This window comes from Elgaria multicarinata, chromosome 1, assembly GCF_023053635.1.
Source record: "Elgaria multicarinata webbii isolate HBS135686 ecotype San Diego chromosome 1, rElgMul1.1.pri, whole genome shotgun sequence".
Lineage (NCBI taxonomy): Eukaryota > Metazoa > Chordata > Lepidosauria > Squamata > Anguidae > Elgaria > Elgaria multicarinata.
Window position 1 is genome coordinate 166,114,015 of NC_086171.1, and position 15,923 is coordinate 166,129,937.

Consider the following 15,923-nt stretch of genomic DNA (forward strand, 5'->3'; position numbering starts at 1 on the left):
AGCACCGATAATAATGTTAAAGAATTTCCCAGAGGATCTAAAGGGCAGATTATGTAAAATATTAAAAGAGAAAAATAAAATAAAATTAAAGGATTGGGTAAGAGATATTAAAACAAGAGAGGATATGGAAAATTTGTTAAAGGAGAAGAAGCTATCTTGGCTAGAATATGGTCAATTAGATCAATGGAATAAAAAGTGGATTAAAGATAATAGAATGTGCAGAAAGATGACGAGGTTTGAAGAATTAGTAGTAAGTAAGGAGAAAGGAAAAGGAGGTAGTATAGTTTCAAAAGGATTAATGAGTGAAATATATAAAATATTGTTAGAGAAGGAGTTTAGAGAGAATACAGAGAAAATGATTTGGGAATCAGATTTGAAGATACAAATAGGGCGACAGAGCTGAGAGGGACTATGGAAACAAAGAGTGTTGAGAAGTTTATCAGTAAGAATAAAGGAGAATCATTTTAAAATTTTATGGAGGTGGTACCTAACCCCGGTTAGATTGAATAAGATAAGTGATCAACATTCAGCAAATTGTTGGAGAGGATGTGGGGAAAAAGGAACGTATTTACATATGTGGTGGCAATGCAAATATGTACAAAGATTATGGAAGATGGTGTTCTCAGAAATTGAAGAAATAGTGGGAATGAAAATAGAACAAACACCAAAAATAGCATTGCTGTCACTATTTGAAGATATAAAGTGTGGAAAAGGAACTATAGAGCTGATATCGAGTTTGTTGGTTGCAGCACGATTGATGATAGCTAGGAACTGGAAGATCCAAGGGGAATATTCTATTGAGGAATGGTACAAAGAAGTATGGGACATAGCCATTAATGATAAACTGACATGCAATATTAAGTGGAGAAAAGGCGTAACTAAAATAAATGAGTTCGAAGGAATCTGGAAACAGTTCCTAGTGTTCGTGTTTACTAAGGGAAGTGGGAAACCACCAGCAGAAGAAATGATTAGATTTTGGACTCAAGAATGATCCCGAGGTGGGGGGTGCACTTTTATGTTAAGAATGAAGATGTTGTAGTGTGATAAGGCATATGTAATAGTTTTTGATATTTGTACTCAACAATTATTCAATATGTATGCAGCAGATATTTGATGTATTTTTTTTTCTTATTGTGTTTGTTTCAGTTATATTTTGGAAATGTTTATCTATGTTTATATAGTGTTGAAAATGAATAAAAATTATTATATATATAAAAAAAAGAACCATGCATAGTGCTCCGAATGCCTTGGAAAAGGTTGAGGATGTAAATGTCATAAATGAATACTTACGCCAAGAGACAATCTGTCAACCTGCCTGGGACTTAATTCAAGAAACGGATTAATGAAAATGTAAATGTAAAAGCACATTGAGAAAACGAGCCCCTGTGTGCTTGTAACTAAGTGCTCATTTATTTTGGTGATCTCATGCCCAGGCCAGCTGAAGTTGCTGCCACTAATATCATTGATAGATGGGCTGGTGTGATGAGCACATGGCATTCTGCATCATCCATAATGATCTTTTGAGTCGCTTCCCTTCTTTGATGTGGAACGGAAAGGAACAGAGCCTGTTTTGTTCATGAAAACACCCGTGTCCCTGTGAACCTGAACATGATGTTTGCTTACAAAGAAGTTTATATGAATGATTCTTGCTTCCATCACAAGTGTTTAGAGCAAGTTGGAAGTAAAAATAGTCCTTGTCTTTCTACTTTTGGGTTTTGTTTCACGCAGTCATTTTATTTTAGCTTGTCTTGCCTTCTTAAAAAGGATTGGGAAAAGGGAATGGAGAAGTTTAGCACAACCAATGCCAAAACTACGCACACACCCCACCCGCAAATACACCCCAGCAGGGCTTCTGTCTGTCCAATGATTCAACTGGGGAAGCTTTTTCCTATCACTGTATTTACATTCGGGAAAGCTTTACTTGCTATTGATATTGCACAAGTGTTGGTTTCTGTGTAAAATAGCACTAGCAGCCAGTCACTGCTGGATTCTTGCCTCTGACATTAACTATAATTAAATATACTGAAGGTTTCAAATAGCCTTCCCCAACCTGGTGCCTTCCAGGTGTATTGGAATTCCCATCATCCTGAGCCATCATAGCCACCAGGTTGAGGATGGCTGCCTGTACTTCTCTGTGGGATCTCTGTACTTCTAGAAAAAGCTTAGATCTCGTGCCAATGAGGCCACCCAGTCTGCTGGTATAATCTGCTCCCTAGTGGAGAAAACTAACAATTGCATCGAAGAGTAAAAAAAAATATTGAAAAAATAAGGCTACAATCCTATGCACACTTACCTATGCACAATTCCTGTTGAATTCAGTGAGATTTACTTCTGACTAGACATGTCTAGGATTGCTCTAACCCTGAAGCCTATGCTCTGAAATGCACAGAGACTACATTAGATTTGTATTGAGACTGTTGCTGGGGTCTTCCAGGAATTACTTAACAATTCTAGTCGCCTGAGAAAAGTACGGTGTATCTGATCAAAAGGGCAGGGATCTTGCAGCTTTAACTGTTGTGAAGAAGAGAGAATTTCACCAGGTGCTGCATGCATACAAACGACACCTGCTGAAATTCCCTATTCTACACAACTGTTAAAGATACAGCAGCCCTGTCCTCCTTTTCAAATGATCACCCTAGCTCAGAACAGAAACCTGGAACAATCTGCCCTCCCATCTCCATCAAGACTGAAAATGGTGATGGCTCCTTCTTAAAGACAATTGGGACCAGCAACAAATTGTTGCACGGCAGAGTGCTCCCTGTTCAGAATTACAGCCATACCATTTCATTGTTCTCCCTCCACAGCCTGTTTCTCACCCAATAGCCAGTCAGTGTTTTGTAGCCACCTTAGGATTTTTGTAGCCTCCTCCTTAGGATTTACCTTTTGTAGTCTCCTCCTTAGGACATTTCCCGCCGCCCCCACAAAAGATTTTTTAAAATACTTTTGCAAACGTCAGTATTCCTCCAAGTCTGCTAATACTGTACCTCTGTCTTTCGTGTGGGTGTGGGTTGTTTTGACTACATAAGCAATGGCACACATAGCCTGAACATTTAAAATAGAGGGAATTGTTCATTTCCTATCTCTTTCCAATCATACCAGCCTCTGATATCATTCAGGAGGTGGAGCAGGCTGCACAAAATAGAAGATGCAGTCAGACAATTGTCCTTTCCCTCCTTATTTTGGGTTCCCTGGCATAACGTCCAATTACTGGCTGAATGACAGCAGAAGGAAAAGAATTTCACCCTTAACCTGGCAAATTATATAGATAATTTAGTAATCCATCACTTCAGTGGTGAAAATTTAATAGGGCCGCTAAGGGCTTTTTACAATCACAGTATAATCCTGGGTAATAGTCCCATTGTTATGATGTAAAATAATAACTTGGCAAATAGGTCAGTGATGCCTAATCATTATTATAGCCCCTTACTGTCCTACAAAGCCTTTTTTCCACCAGTTTCCAGAATGGGTACGACAAACGCAATAACACCACCGCATCTCTACAAAAAAACATGGTTCTTTTGTTCTTTAAAGCATGCTTGCTATTGTTCTTTTCTGCCTCCAGAAGCCATTTATTTCTTGAATACATAAATATCTTTCTGTCTAGCTTAGCATAGAAGATCTATAGATGATAGACAGACAGACCATAGAATCATAGAGTTTGGGGGCGGGGGCTTGTATTAGGGTGGCCACATACACACCCACTATCCCGAAAGAAGCAATGCATCACCAAAAAAGAGGACATAGATTTGCATAAAATGTGCATGTGCTCATCTATACGTATAGATGCAAATCTATATAAATGTATATAGATTGGCCAGGTTGCCTATGCACCTGCTGTCTGGGTGGTAACTGTTGATGGGCACCTTCAAGGCCCCTGCTCTCCATGGCTAGTCCTACAAAGAGAGGATGGCTTCAAATAGATCAGGAGTCCCCAAGGCGGTGCTTGCGAGCACCTCCAATGACACATGCAAAAGCTCTTCCTGCCTCCTTCAAAAATAAAAAATAATAATTAAAAAAATTAGGGCACTAGGTTCTCCTTGTTCTTGAACCTGCTGCTAATCAGCTGTTCACCAGGCAGGAAGAGAAAGCAAGGCAAAGGGGTAGAACAGAGAGAGAAAGAGTGCAAGGCTAGAGGCTGAGAGTGAGGAGAAACAGACGGGGAGTGGAGAGAAACAGAAGGTAAAGGGATGAGTTGTAAAGAAAGACAAGGGGTAGAGGCTAGGAAAGAAAGAAAGAAAGAAAGAAAGAAAGAAGAAAGAAGAAGGCTACGGACAGGGAAAGGAGAGAAATAGTGAGGAAAGGAAAATAGTGACGCTATATAAGAAAATAGTGGGTGGAGAGAAATAATGACACTGGGGCATTTCTACACCAGCCATTTATCCCGGGATCATCCCTGTGCATGCAAATGACACACAGGGGATCCCAGGAGCAGGCAGGGACGATCCCTCCTTTTTCCTGGGATAATCCTTAGGTGTAGAATGGGCCTGGGAGAGAGGGAGCAGAGGGGAAATGTCTGTGTGGACGGAAGAGGATTGGACAGGCCATTTCCCCCTCCCACTTCTAGCCTCACTATTTCTCCCAGTCCTCACTCCACCTCTCAACTAGCCCAGCCCCTACAGCAGCCCTTATGTAACTAGCCACACTCTCCATGGAAGCTATTTTGTGGTGGTGCCCACAGCGGTTTCTCAAATTCCCATATGTGCCCACAGGTCCAAAAAGGTTGGGGATCCTTGAAATAAAGGACTGTCCTCTGTAAAACAGAATACATGACCACCCTACTTGAATACGAGTCAACCCCCCTAATCTATGCAGAACATCCAGAGGTAGAGTCTCCCCCAACAGATGCATGACCAGCTTCTGCTTGAAGAGCACCAGGGAGGGAAGACATGGATGATAACGCTTGTTATTTTGGACATCGCTCCTGAAAAATGGCTGAGCCATACAAATAGCTGGCACTCCCAGTCAAACTGTTGCATGTCTTTTGATGGAAAAACTCTAATGATTTATCTTTAATTTATTGGTGCTATCCCCAGTCTAGAGTCAGTAGAATAATATTACAAACGGCACCCTCTTACTATGTAATCAATGAGGGAGGGAGTAGTCTTGTTGTAGGGCTGAGGGTGTGGGTGAGGTGGGGGATCCTATGCTATTGTTCACAACTACTGCTACTTTTTATGGAGTTGGATTGAGTGCTCCACTGTAAAACTAAAATGCACACTCTTTTAAAAGCATATTTAAATGGCAGTGTAGCATGTAAGGAAGAATGAAACATAACCTTACTGGTTTTCCAGCTTTAAAAACAAGGCAAACGTAATGCTAAATAAGAACACAACACTCAGAATTACAACACAATAAAAAAAGTTCAAAAAATAGCAAAAAAAATAGAAAAATGCCACACTACTAATGCAGTGTAAATGCAATATCCTAAAAGGGAAATGAAACCTGGGAGAAAGTTGTAGAGATCCTGTATATCAAGTGGGCAACCAGGCATTTTTGGTGCAAAAACCTCTTGTAGCCTTCACTGTCTCAAGTGCTCAGAATGGGAAGTGAGGCCTGCAACAAAATGTTACAGTGTGGAATGTTCCTGTGCAGTGTTCCAGCCAGCAGTACTCACTCCATGCCATTCAAATACAAATGTTTTAAATAAATAAATAAATAAATAAATCTTCCTCCCCTCCTCCCCCAGTTTTTTATGCCACCTCACAAAAGGACCTCGGTATTTTGGCATTCCACACCTGAGGATGCTTTTTGGGATCTCCCCACCCCCCACCCCCCTGCCCCCACAAGCATTTATGCTACTTCTGCAAACCTTGGAGTTTCCCTGAGTTGTCTGATACCTCCCTTGTTTGTGTAGATGGTGCAGTTTTGGCTACAAATAAGAATTCACATACAAATGCATGTACGGATGCCTTTTTGATTACGATAGGCAGGAGACATTTAGAGTGGAGAAGGAATGAGAAGAAATACTTAACACTTTCCCTATAATGTCCAACTATCTCTCTTTATCAGAGGTAGCCCCTGTTTTCTGGTATCAATTCTGAGTGAATTGCTGTCCTTGTTTGTCTCCCTTTTTACATTGGAGAATGCCTTGGTGTTTTAATTAATTAATCAATTGATTATATAAGCAATTTTACACTATCCTCCACACTGTAAATTCCCAGGGCAGTTTACAAAAGAATTGAAAATAAAAAAGACATTCAAACAGAAAATGACATGCTGTTCATTCTTTTTAAAATACTGATAAGCCACCTTTCTGGATCAAGAAACAACATAAAATGACAACTATATTAAAAGAATTAAAGTTAAAAAGCCAGAGCAAATAATAATAATAATAACAATAACAATAATAATAATAATAATAATAATAATAATAATAAGGCACCAAGTGAGCCTCCTGTGGGAGAAGTTTTTTTTTTTAATGGGGACCAGCACTTAAAAGGACTTCTCTAGCAGTTACCCAGCAAAGAAAGATTCACCCAAGGATCTTGGGTGTATTTATATTTACTGTTGTTCCCCGCCTCGATAAGAATGGAGAGGCAGCTAAGAAATAATAATAATAATAATAATAATAATAATAATAATAATAATAATAATAATTCCACCCTTAAAGGAATCCTAGAAATTATTTTAGATGCTATCCATTGAAGATCTTAGTGTATGTACGGGCAGTCAAATCTATCCTTCTAATGGTTAACATTTTATTAGTGTGAATTGCTAGAATTGACATTTTTTAAGGGTGTAGGTCCCTAGGATCTCTAGAAGTAGTGTGTGTGTGTGTGCGTGCACACGTATAGGGCAGGTGTAGGCAACTTTGTGCCCTCCAGATGTTTTTGATTACATCTCCCATCAGCTTCCATCAGAGGCTTTGCATTTTTGCATGACTGACTGATAAGCAATTTGAAATAGAGGAGAGGAGTTGGAAGCTGCTGGTTGATCACATGTCTTTGCATTTAATTTCCCACTGGGGCATTATGGTGAGACCGTTCAGGAAGCTAGCACCATTCCTATATTTTTGCTTTTCTGTCTGCATCCTTTCCCCAGAAGTCTTAAAACATTTTTAAAAGACCAGTCGGTGTGCATATTCGCTTCTTTCATTTTAAATTTACTGGCCTAGGGAAACATTTTTGTCCCTGACAAATGAAGCTAGGTATTTTCTTAACTTGGACAGAAATAATTCTGTAGGTTTATCATGATTTATGTAGTTGCCTTTCTACAAGCTAATGTTCGCAAAGTAGGATGGTTATATGTCTTGCTTTAGAGAGGGCAGTTCTCTATTTGAAGACACCATCTGTTTGAAGGGCTGTCTGGTCCAAGTCTGATTTAAAGAGCGGTAAAAAGAGAGACCAGAGACCTACATATTGCCTATTAACACCTGGATAGGAGGTTGAGCAGGCACACAGGTCACCTGGTCACACTGTCTTTTCCAGTAGGGCCAGATATACTGTATTTCTTATTATAGTCATTACTTCTAAATCTGCACCTATACACATAAATTAACATATGCTAATTTTATGCAAGAGCTGGACCATAAGGAAAGCTGAGCGAAGGAAGATAGATGCTTTTGAACTGTGGTGTTGGAGGAAAAGTCTGAGAGTGCCTTGGACTGCAAGAAGATCAAACCAGTCCATACTCCAGGAAATAAAGCCAGACTGCTCACTTGAGGGAATGGTATTAAAGGCAAAACTGAAGTACTTTGGCCACATAATGAGAAGACAGGATACCCTGGAGAAGAGGCTGATGCTCGGGAAAGTGGAAGGCAAAAGGAAGAGGGGCCGACCAAGGGCAAGATGGACGGATGAGATTCTGGAGGTGACAGACTTGACCTTGGGGGAGCTGGGGGTGGCGACGGCCGACAGAAAGCTCTGGCGTGGGCTGGTCCATGAAGTCACGAAGAGTCGGAAGCGACTGAACGAATAAACAACAACTGTATCTTCTTGTGTCATTTTTCTTGGTGATGCTTTTTCTCTTTTGGGGTGATGCATAAGTGGGCACTGGATTGCAAAGTCTTCTTTTTAAAAACAAAAACAAAACAAAAACTATCAGAAAATAAATAAAACCAACGTACATGCTGCTTTTTCCTGTCTCTTCCAGTCCCTGGGCAGGGTCCATTCAAACGTGTTTTGTGACACATCAGATTTTTTTTTTGCTTTTGCTTTTGTGACACGTCAGATTTTTGTTAACTGACAAGATGATACCCCACCCCATTCCTCCTTAAATATATGTAGGTGTCACCAAAAAGATTTTGAGTTGAGTTTTAGCAAAGCTACTTCTAAAACTGCAGATGCTGCCTGGAAATAGTCCTTCCATTTTCTGTCTTGAAATCCACCTTCTGTAATGGCAGGTGTCCGTGGCTATTCAGTGATGATGATGATGATGATGAGAGAAACACTCTTCACATGTTCCACGGCACTGTCTCTTCTTTATTATTACGTCCATAGCCGAACCCTCGAATAAAGTTCCGAGGCTCATCATGTCGAGCTTTGGCTCACATTAAGCTCAGCTAAATGGTAGGATAAAGGCTCAGGAGGAAGCAGTTGTGTGCCCGGATTCGATTAAACATCCATCCATCACATACCCTTTAAAAGCAGGGATTGACATTAGTAAATAAAGGCACAGAGCCCAAACTGACTAAACGTTCTGAACCAAAATAATTTAGTCTCTTGTTTGAACGAATGAAATGCCACATGGCAGTCATGTCATTGTTGTACCTTAATAGGGGAATCTTAAGAGTATCTGAGATTAATCTCTCTCTCTCTCTCTCACACACACACACAAAGGTTTTTTTGGGGGATGTGTGTGTGCTTTTTTAAAGAGAGTAACTACTTGTTACTGCCGCGCTTTTTAGCCCCCCATCCTCGCAGAATAAGAGGGTTAAAAAAAAACCGAGGTAGGAAGGAAAGATCAGTGCAGCAAGAAATTAACCAAAGTAGCAAGCAATTCTCATTTATACCCAAAATATATGAACAGGGGATGCATATGCTCATACCAAGAATAAATAATTGCTAGGATGAACATCTGTGTACTCTTAAACATCATCTACGGTATGGAAACAAAAGTCGGTAGAGCGCCCGGATAGCTCAGTCGGTAGAGCATCAGACTTTTAATCTGAGGGTCCAGGGTTCAAGTCCCTGTTCGGGCGGTATGATTTTTAATAGAAAATTGCACCCCAAAATTCTGTATAAGTACACAGTGGAGATTTTAATGGGAAAAAAAAATAAAGAAGAGGTTTTCTTTATGACAAATATATTTATTTTAATGTACACAAAAACAATAAGGTTCTAATTTTAAACCTCTCTATAGCACAGACAGAGCAAATGTTTCTTAATTGAGAATCGGACTGAAAGCAACAAAGAAAGGATAAATTTAAAATAGAATATTTATTAAAAGCAAAAATGGAACTCGCCCGAACAGGGACTTGAACCCTGGACCCTCAGATTAAAAGTCTGATGCTCTACCGACTGAGCTATCCGGGCTCCATGCTGCGTTTTGCCACTATGGCGCTATATAAAAGAAACTGCAGAGGAGCGTGCAGCGTATTATTTACCTCTGTTTCATCGGAATAGCCAATCATAGCAGAGGAGCTTAGCATTTCCTGCAAAGAAATGGCAGCAGAGGAGCCCCCACCCCAGCCCGTGAAGTGTGGGTAACAGGAGGACAGTGTTGCAATCACGTTTAGTGGAGGCTAGAATTTATGCAATGGCTCGGGGTTAGAGTCGGAGAAAAGTTAGCAAAGTCACCGCCAGCGCTCTGCATTGCGCGGTAATCGAGCGGAGCCCACAATGAATGGACGGCATGCACGAGCCATGGAGTAGCTTCAGTCAGTGGAGGTTGGTGGGGCGGAAGGCAGGGCAGAGATTGCTGAACGAGTGTAGGAGAAGATCCCACGTGGCACTTGGAGCAAATGTATATGGTTGTGGTGGGATCCCTCTACTACAAGTGGGTGGGGGCAGGCTGATTTGCCCCCAATACAGGGCCGCCTTTGGCTACATTGTTTTGCTTTGTGCGCAGCTCTACATACAGGACCCTGTCCCTATTCCATGTGCGGTCTTGTTGGGGGAGACTCTGCCCTATCCCGCTGCGCGTACAGGACTTTTCAGCCGGTGAAGAGAGAGAAAAGCATCAAGAGGGCCACGCACCCATCACTTCCAGTTTCAGTGGAAATTCTCCCCCCGTTGGGACTGTCAGAGCAATGTCATTTCCTTTTCATGAAACCAGACGGAGTTGAAGGTTTCTTTTGGCTTTTCAAATAATCAGCCCTTTGAACCCAGCGTTTTCTTCTGTTCATTCATTTGCACGGATCTCCTCCCTCATTGGTTGGTGGAATAGAATCGTGGGGATTTTCTAAATTAGTGATGGGCAGAAGGCAGATCTGAATCTATTGCCACAGTTGGACAATACATTTATCAGGGCCAACCAACATTCCATAAAACTTTGGCACATTTTGGTTCTAATAAAAGTATTGCCCAAACGTGGATTTTGGATTTCCCCCCTTCTCATGGACCAGTGCAGTTATCCTTTTATTTTCTTTATTGACTGGTAGATCTCTGAATTATTTGCAGTAGATCAACTCTTAGATGTTAACAATTGCAGAAACAAAATGACTCCCCTTCTGTATTAAATTATGATGATAAAATTAAGAAAGCTTGAAGTTACCAGGAGTGGAGGGCTTCTGCCCTGAAAGTCAGCTAAGAAATGTTTTAAATAATTTTTTGTGTGAAAAGTCTTGGAGCTCCATTCAGTACTGCTGGCTAAAACAAATTCCTGTGCTCAGGATTCTTTGAGTAAATATGGTATACGATTGGGTGTCTCATTTCTAGATAAGAGTTACAAAGAAGAGATTTGGAAACTCTGCTTTCCTGGATCCAGTTCTCAGAGGGGTAACCATGTTAGTATTTCACAACAACAAACAGCATTCTTGTGAGACCAACACATTTATTATGAAACACATGTATTATGACAACCTTTTATGTACTAGAGCCCACATCATGAGATGCACAATGGGATTGGTTTCCTTCGGAAGAGAGATCACTAGAGACTTACGTGTTTTTGTATTATTTGGCTTATTTACAAATATACAAGTACAGTATAGGTGAAAACAGGCAACATATGCATTCCTGACAGTCAGCAGATATGCTATTTCACATCAGTTTTGTTTAGACAGGTGGCCTTCACTCCGTGTTTCCAGCACATTCCAGACAGGATTTCTGTGTCTTTGAACCATCATCTCCCATATTGGAATATACATTGTCAGCTTTGACTACACAAAATAATAAATGGACAGCAATCTGACATCAGAAGTAGCAATATTCAGAAACCAGGGGAACTTCAAAGGCTAATTTCAACATAGAACAGCTGGACTACAATTAATCAAGAGGTTCAACTCTATCTCCTGTGGCATGAACAGAGACAATGGTTTTGTTTTGTTTTAATCACACCGCCTGTGTTGTCAGCTGAGCTTACCAATGCAAAGGATATCTGCTTTGTGAATGGTCTCTTTCAATATGATCATTATCACTTATTACTTCCTGCATTTCATTTCTCTGACGTTGCTATTTACAACCTCCACCCCACCCTGTGTATGTATATATACTTGTAATTCAGGATAACACTTCATACATCTGTTGAAATAGATTTAAAGGTGCCCTAAGACCCTACATCTCTGCAATTTCTCTGTCCCAGCTGACATTCTTGCTTTCCACGCTAGTGGTTTCTTTCCGTTGAGCTCTATGGTTCTTTTGAATTTCTAGAGTGGACAGCGGATATACAAGATGCGGCTTCTGTTTGGTACCGGAAATTTTGACTGAAGAGAGTTTCCCATCTCTGTGTCCTCGGCGGAAGTATGTGGGTATCCATGTTGACTGACAGGGGAAATGAAGGCCTGCGGTCCTGCCGCCGTTACTAAAATGGAGTCGGCGAAGAGTCGGCGGAGGTGATGTTAAAAGATCCCAGTGTTGCTGGGAGTCATGGAACGAGTTTAGGGTGAGTTGGGGAGGCCCTAAATCCTGGTAGCTTCTCCTTATATAGCCCGAGAGGGTTAAGTGTGCTCCAGAGGGGTGGAAAAAATGAGAGCTGCGCCAGAGTTTCAACGTACGTAAGTTCAAACGGAGAGGAACGAGGAATTGGTTGCGCGGTAGAGCAATTTGGCGGGCGTGGACGGGGAGGGGATTCAGCTGGGGCGGCTAGCTTTTGAACTGGCCGCTTTAAAAGCCACTTGACCTACAGCAGCTAGTAGGATTAGCTATTGCCTCCATGCCCTGAAAAGCCTCACCTACTGGTTTCTGCGCATATCAAAAGGCTATCAAAGGCGCAAGGACTCTTTCTTGGTTAGTTGGCAACTCTAGATGCTAATTTCGGTGCAGGGGGCTTCTTCTTCTTCTTCTTCTTCTAATAATAATAATAATAATAATAATCACCCCATAGCCGAAGCTCTCTGGGCGGTTTACAAAAGTTAAAAACAGTCAACATTAAAAAAGAAATATACAGCGTTTAAAAACATAAAAAGCATAAAAGCGACAATATCCTTATAAAAACCTCTATCCTGGTTGTGCTTTTTATATTGTATTTTGTATTTGTGTTTTTAGACTGTTGTTCGTTTTATTATGCTTTTCATGGTTTAAATTTTTGTGAACCGCCCAGAGAGCTTTGGCTATTGGGGGTATAAAATGTAATAAATAAATATGTGAGAAGCTTTGCTTTCTGGTGGAGCGTAAGGCTGTGATAGAAGCAGTGTGAAGTGAATGGGAAGTGACACGTGCTAGGTTTTGGAGAAGAAACCCCAGTGACTAAAGAACAACTTGCGCGTGTCCGTTTGGCTGGTTGGGCATCTTTCACTGCCTTTTTTTTTCCTATATAAGGGGAGAAAAACCCCTAAAGTGAGTTCTCAGAGAAGTGAATGCTATTACTGGAATACTTGCTGTAACCATACATTAGTCTGGAAAGGAAATTAAATGACTTGCATTGGGACTCCTGTTCATCTCCCATTTTGATGAATTTAAATTTTGGAAGTATTTCTCGAAATGGAGTTCATCAAGCTTAGGACCCCTCCCCCCTTTTTAAAATATGTTCCCTCTGATCTGGTGAAGCGCATATAGTTGTGCTTTATGTAGGCTTGTCATCAATGAAGGCAGTGCACTTTTGTCCACAGTAGCCTTATTCATACTTGATTAGGTTTGATTTTTAAAGATGTTCTAACTCAAGTTTCGCTTAAAGCAGAAGTTGGCTTTGACAATGTGAAAAATTTCTTGGGGAACGTGTTAAAAGTTTTAGAGGGAAACTTAAAAGAGGCAAAACTGCGCAAGTTTTACATCATTGCGCGCTGTAATTTTTACGTAGGGCATTGATGAATGATGGACAGATCTGTGGTTTACTTGTCTTGGCTAGTGCTTTTAAGGAAAGCTTACAAACAAGGAAGTATTTTCTAAGAGATTAGTAATGTTTTAAAATATAGCTCTGTACACATGTAATGAACAAATTCAGTTCTCCAGTTGTGGTGTTCAGTGATTTTGGTTTAGTTCAAATGTAACACTAAATCATGGTCTGTGCTAATAGCACTCCAGACTCCAAACCATTACAGATATTCCAGAAGGACAGGCTAGACAAAGACAGTGCCTGGGTTCAGATGATCCCGGGTGGGTGGGTGGGTGGAGAAGACATCATAGCTTTCCCCCCTGCCTCTGCATGTGTCACTTGTGTGCCTGTTGTTTACATAATTACCTGTGCTGCAGCATGGGTTGGTGTGTTGTCTGAACCTGGTATATGGTGTGGCTTCATACCCACCCTATAACAATCAAGTTGTAGTAGGGATTGTAGGGTGGGGGTATTAAGCTGCTGTGCAGTGTTCTGGGTTTGGACAAGATGCCAACCCATGCTGCAGCACAGATTAACGTAAATGGTGGGTCAAAGGCAGGGGAGAAACTACGATGGCTTATTTCCCCCTGCAGTTGTCAAAAGATCCTCTGTGTTTTATGTGTATTCTCTTTTCCCTGTCTTCTATAAAAATCCTTAGCTACAATTCTAAACCATGGCTCCCTGAGGGTTAAGCAGTGTCTCAAAGCATGATTTGTCAATTTGGATGGATATATCATACCTCCATTATCAGGTGCTACACACGTCTGTATGCAAGTTGCTGGGAACATGAGTGGGAGGGTAGTGTTACATTCATGTCCTACTTGTGGGCTTCCTATGGGCATCTTGTTGGCCACTCTGAACAGACTTTAGCATTATATCTGCAGTGACAACTATGCCCTGTTATCTACATCTGGTTTCTTTTTGTAGTTTTTTGTCTGAAGATGTTTTCTACTGATAATCTGTGTACTAGTGTACTTTCAGTATAGAAGAACTGTTGCCTGTGTAAGTTAGACTGAGAAGCTAGCATTTCATAGCTTAGAAATAAGGTGTTTAAAGCTTCTGCTGCTTTCCCTTTCAGAAAAAAGTGTGTGTGTGTGTGTGTGTGTGTGTGTGGGAAATCATTGTTCAAGCATAAACATTTTTTTTAGGAATTGTCATTTTACCTTACTTATTCTTGTTCATCCATTAATGTGAATCTTGTGGACAAAGTGGAAATAGCTACAATCGTAAATGAGATTCATCTCTCCAGCAGAGAGGAATCAGTAGGATACAATTTAAGAAAAAAATATGTTCCAACATAAAAGCCTTATCTATGCAAGTATATTTTACCAAGTTGAATTAGGAACCTACAGAACATGCTATGTGTGTGGATGAACCGGTTTGTGTATATTAATGCAGTTCATATAAATATTTTTTAAATGTGGTAAGCATTGTTTTAAATTCCTATGCTTCAGTATGAAGTCCAAAGGAGATATTTTTCATTGATTGAAATTTATGCGCTTTCTTTCCCCATATTGCAACTTCACCTTTCTAAAGGCCAAGGGGGCAAACATAGTTCTTGAGGGAGTGCTTTCTATAGTTTGGGAGCAACTCAGGAGAAAACCATTCCATGTGTGCCCAACAGACGGGCCTCTATGAGTAACGGTGCCCTCGGAAGGGCCTCTGCTGCAGATCTTAATATTGGGGCAGGTTCATAGGAAGATGGGTGGTCCCTTAGATAGCCAAGTACTAAGCAGTGTTCAGAAAACAATTGGTCTTTCAGGACAGGTACAGTATGTGCCAGCCCAGTTGGCACATTTTGAACTACCCAGCCAACATGGCTAATAGAAATGCTGGGAGTTTTGAACAAAAAAACTTGAGGGCACTAAATTGCCTACTCCTGATATAGCTTGTTAGGAAAAACAAATTCTTCAATAAGTTATTACAACCATCTGTTCCTACAAAGACAGTCCATTGGATTGAGGATAAAGCAAATATGACTGCTGTTGGCAGGTGATTTATGAAAACTTGTCCCCCCTTTACATTGAAATAATTTATTTAAAGCTGTACTTGGATTTTTCACCCTTTCAAATCAGCTTGGCAGGAAAGGGTTGTTATATTTGCAGATGGTTAATCTCTTTGTGTGGTGGTTTTAGTGTTCTTCTAGTTCTCTTTTTAAGACTCAAAACTATTTTGCAGTTCATTAATATATTAACAAGTAAGAAACTTAGCAAGTTGAACCCAGATTGCTTAGAAACCACATCTAAAAAACTATATGCTTTATGACAGACCAAAAAGGTTTTGATATTGCTATATTAATGCTAAGCTGGATGTTGAAGCGTGGCAGACCTTAATCTGAGATCCATGGAACTCTTAGGGTTCAAGTCTGAATTTACACTTATCTGTAGTAAAATCAAAGTTGTGGTGAACACAGTTGTAGAAACAGTTGTGAAGTATGTTCGACAGGACCATTTTCTAGTTGATTGAATTGATGTCAGTAGCCATGCCAGGGGTCAACTAATAGTGCCAGAGCTTGATAGACAACCATTATTTTCTGCTAGCCAGTTATAAAGTCCAATCGCACCATGATAATACTT

The 15,923-nt window shown here is 40.5% G+C and overlaps 1 protein-coding gene and 2 non-coding genes across 6 annotated transcripts in view; 2 read left to right on the plus strand and 1 right to left on the minus strand.

Moving 5' to 3' along the window:
* Nucleotides 1–9,066: 9,066 nt before the first annotated feature.
* TRNAK-UUU (transfer RNA lysine (anticodon UUU)) lies at nucleotides 9,067–9,139 on the plus strand. Its single transcript has one exon. It is a non-coding gene; the product is annotated as a tRNA-Lys (tRNA).
* Nucleotides 9,140–9,400: 261 nt separating this feature from the next.
* On the minus strand, nucleotides 9,401–9,473 carry TRNAK-UUU (transfer RNA lysine (anticodon UUU)). Its single transcript has one exon. It is a non-coding gene; the product is annotated as a tRNA-Lys (tRNA).
* A 2,362-nt stretch (nucleotides 9,474–11,835) lies between these two features.
* MDM4 (MDM4 regulator of p53) overlaps nucleotides 11,836–15,923 on the plus strand; it is a 32,099-nt gene continuing 28,011 nt past the window's right edge. For all 4 annotated transcript variants that reach the window (XM_063142123.1, XM_063142142.1, XM_063142149.1 and 1 more), the window contains exon 1: nucleotides 11,836–11,979. The gene's annotated coding sequence lies outside the window, so the exon portion shown is untranslated. The remainder of the gene's footprint in view (nucleotides 11,980–15,923) is intronic.